At 50.4% G+C, this 4,001-nt stretch overlaps 1 long non-coding RNA gene across 1 annotated transcript; it reads right to left on the bottom strand.

Annotated features, from left to right (window-relative positions):
* Positions 1–2,434: 2,434 nt before the first annotated feature.
* On the bottom strand, positions 2,435–3,579 carry LOC121481958. The gene is made up of 3 exons (XR_005985459.1): positions 3,262–3,579; positions 2,819–3,032; positions 2,435–2,494 (listed from the first exon to the last, which is right to left on the bottom strand). It is a non-coding gene; the product is annotated as an uncharacterized LOC121481958 (long non-coding RNA).
* Positions 3,580–4,001: the final 422 nt, after the last annotated feature.

Raw genomic sequence — 4,001 nt, 5'->3', positions numbered from 1 at the left:
GACTTCCTCTTGGGTGGGAAGAATCTGTCTCTCTCCCTCCCTCCTTCTCTCCCTCCCTCTCTCTCTGCTCCTCCCCACCACCACCACTTGTGCGCACTCTCTCTCTCTCAGAAAAAACTACCAAAATGTTATTTAAAAAAACAAAATAAAATACGAATTCCAAAGCATGCCCTTTTCAAGGGTCCCTAACCTATACAATGTGTATGAATAACCATTTGAATGTTCATTAGTAACACGTCCATTAACACTTTCAAACAGAGAACTCCTAACTGAGCTGAAAACCACTGAAACAAGCACTTGTTGGACCAGGGTCATGAACGTTCAAAAGTACATAGGAATTGGCAAACTTGTAGGGTCAGTCCCAGGTTGGGTACCACCTAGCTACGGACAGGCTTCTTCACCTGTCTGGGACCTAGTTTCTTCATGTGTAAGAGCACTGGGCAAGATCATCAGTAGGGCTTTTTGGGTTATGGACAATCCATGCAGTATATTCCCCAAGACCAGATAAAGCAAGGTGAAGCCCTTGGGACAAGCGTTGTTCATCATTCACGAACGCGGAAGCAAATTTCACCTGTGGTACTGGAAGTTGGGGAGAACAGCACTTTCTAGAGTAGCCAGGACAGAATGGTTTACAGATGAAAAATGAAGCCCAAGGCAAGCCACGTCTGGAGGAGAAATGGCGTCAAAGATCAACAGTTGGGTACAAGTATTAATTTGCATTTATTTGGCAAACATCTGATGTGGCTTTGGTGTGAGCAAAGCATCCTCCCTCCAAAATAGCTTAAGTGGAAAGCTTTAATAATTCATTACATTCCTGGTAAGTGTGTTGAAATCTGATTTTTTGATAAAAATATACCCAGAAAGCATAAGGAAACATTGATTAGTCACAAAGCCAGATATGAGTCTTACAGTAATCATTGATGAAGAAATATTTCTAGCCCACAAACAATGACAGAACCAGCAGCTATCTAGTCTGCTCCCAGATTTTCTCATACTTGAGCATGACTGCTAATTCAGTATAAATATAAGTAGAAAAATAGCTTTTGGGAATCTTAAATCAAAGCCTATTTTCTGCCTCCATCCACCTACAACCATCTGCTAGACTATGAATTAAAGAAGATGACAGCAACCCTCTGAAGATGCTTCACAAAGAAAACCAGTTTCAGAAGCTATAGGTCAATCATTTTATGCATAATTACACTATTTTAGACTTCCAAGTCTATTTGGCTAATGAGTCCAAGAGAAATGAAACCATATTTAGTGATGACCATGTTCTGGTTTAAAATGACCATAAAAAGAATAAAAAATAAGATGGAAATCTCTTGATTTTGTGTAATAGCACTAATTGTTATTCATTCACTTATTTGTTCAGCAAATATTTCAACAAATACCATGTACCAGGCTCTGTGCCAAGTGCAGGAAATAAAACAGAGAGCAAGTCACTGTCATCATGAGGCTCATGAGGCAGATGAAGGGTCTAGTAAGCAAATAATATCAGTAAAAAATATTTCTTTCATATCATTCATAGATAAGGAACTGGGCCAGAGAACAGCAAGGGTTGGCGGGAGATTATCTCTGAGAAGGGGACCCTCCCAGCCTAAAAGATGAGAAGGAGCTAATAGGCAGAGAGGAGTCTTCTAAATGGGGTTGGGGGTGGGGAGGTATGGGGGGGTTTGTACAAAGGCACTGGGGCAGGAGGATTGCCCTGGTCAAGTGAGGATTGGATCTACCAATGTGGTGCGGTGAGGGGGTAATGGGATGGGTTTGGAGAAGACAGAACAAGGCCGGGAAGATCTTGGTAGGTAGGTGGACAAGATAGTGGCAGTCTCACCAAGGGAAAAAATGGATGGACTCCGTATACATTGAGGAGCTCACGTCAAAACACTGGTGGACGGATCTGAACAGGGGTGGGGTGAGGAAAGGGAGGAGTCGGAATCAGTGGGTGCACGGAGGTGCCCTCGCTGAGATGGTGGAGACCGGGGTGTGTGCAGGTGCGGGGGTGGGGGGACCTGGCAGTCAAGGCCGCTGTGCACAGCTGCTCGGGCATGGCCATGAGATTCAAGTGGGGCGTCAACAAGGTAAGGTCTTGGATGCATAAGAGTGGAATTCAGAGCAGAGTTCTGCTAAAGATTTAAGTTTTGGAGGCCCCGGGATAAAAACAGTACTCAAATCCGGGGCCGAAAGGAGTGCAGAGAAGCCCAGGGGTCCTGGGAGAGAGGCTGTCGGTGTTGCGCAAGCCAGTCTACACTGCTTCTTGAGGGCAGGGCCCGTGTTCGTGTAGGCGAGCGCCCGGGAAGGAGTGGGAAAGGGGCTGGACAGCCACGGTCCGGGCGCCGGGGTCTCGAGCCCACTTGGAGGGCGGCGACGAGGTCCGGGGAGCAGTCCTCTCCTGGCACAGCCGTGTCCTCGGGGCGCGTGGACGGAACTCGGGCTGCTCGAAATGGGCAAGTGTCAGGGAGGTTTACAGGCCGCTGGGGAGAATTCCTTTTCCCTCCTGCGGAGCATTTAACCACAATTTAAATTCGTAAACTCTAAGAATTGATTTTTTTTTTTTATTTTTAAGGATTTTAGTTATTTATTCATGAGACACACACAGAGAGAGAGAGAGGCAGAGACACAGGAGAGGGAGAAGCAGGCCCCATGTGGGGAGCCCGACGCGGGACTCGATCCCGGGACCCCGGGGTCGCGCCCTGGGCTGAAGGCAGATGCTCAACTGCTGAGCCCCCCGGGCTGCCCAAAGAATTAATTTTTTTAAAGCATATGATCTCAAAACCTTAAAAGAGCAGGGAAGGGCACTCGTACAAGGAAGGTGTCATACTCAGCGCTTTCGTCGGCGGCCGTGGAGTTGCGCGGTGGGAGGCATCTTTGTAGGTCTTTGGAGCTCATGGGACCAGGGGAATTACTAACCCCCCACCTGACAGCGAAGGAAATCTTCGGTGCTTTCTCTTGAAGTTACGTGTCCACGGCTAGACCCAGGAAGCAGAGCTTGACGGAGTCCCTCTTCCCTTCACCTCTAAAACCAACGCCACCATCTGTTGAGGTCACAAACGAAAACTGGTCCCTTAACCAATCACACAAGCAGATGAAGGAACCGAAACCACCACCACCAGAATCCCGACCCACTTTTGGGGATCTCGGCCCCACCAGCCTGGGAGGAGAGCCACACTTGTGTACCCTGAGCTCTCCGAGGGGCCGCGGTGGCCAGACGTGCGGGACAGGACTTGAACTCAGGCCTTCTGACCACGTCATCACTGGACCTACCTTCAGCCCCGGTAAGCTGTCGCCACTCGATTTCCTTCCGAGCCCAGCACTCACGGCTACCTGCTGGCCCTCCAGCTCGGCATGGTCCTTCCCGGCGGCTCCCCGGTCACTTCCGTCCCTCCCAGCCCCGCCGAGGCTGAGGTTCACTTTCCTGCTTAGCTGATCGTGTCCACTCCGGCTCTCCTAGGGCTCCCCGGGCTGGTGATGTCCTCAGCCTCATGGCCAGCCCGGACCGGGCTCCTGCGTAGCGCCCGGGCGTGGGACAGGATTCATGGGCTAGCCAACCGCTTCACCAGCGTACCTTAAATGTTTATCTATTAAAAAAAATGTGCTGTTCCTTTGAAATGAATCCAAAGCACTGAGATGGGAGGGGGGCGGTGAAGGGTCAGTGGGTCAGAACTAACCCGATGACAGAGGCGCAGATGTGCCTATGGCGTCTCCCACCTGCTTCTCACCTCCTGGTATCCACGTCTGTGTAATTCCCTCCCCAAGTGTGAGCAAGACTTGGGACTTGGTCCTAACGGCCAGAACAAGTGGAAGGATTTTACAGATGTGACCAAGGTCCCCAATCAGCTACGTTACAGCACATCAGGCGCGTGGCCTGAGCCAACCGGTGAGCCTGCCGAGAGGGCCCAGGCTTCTCCGACGCCGACTTGGCGGGGCAGGAACCGCCTCCGCGGCTACCTCTGAAGCGAGTCACTGTGAATCCCACAGCCAGGAGCTAAGCCGTCTCCAACCGG

This window comes from Vulpes lagopus, chromosome 24 (genome assembly GCF_018345385.1).
Source record: "Vulpes lagopus strain Blue_001 chromosome 24, ASM1834538v1, whole genome shotgun sequence".
Lineage (NCBI taxonomy): Eukaryota > Metazoa > Chordata > Mammalia > Carnivora > Canidae > Vulpes > Vulpes lagopus.
This window is presented reverse-complemented; position numbering and strand designations above follow the sequence as displayed.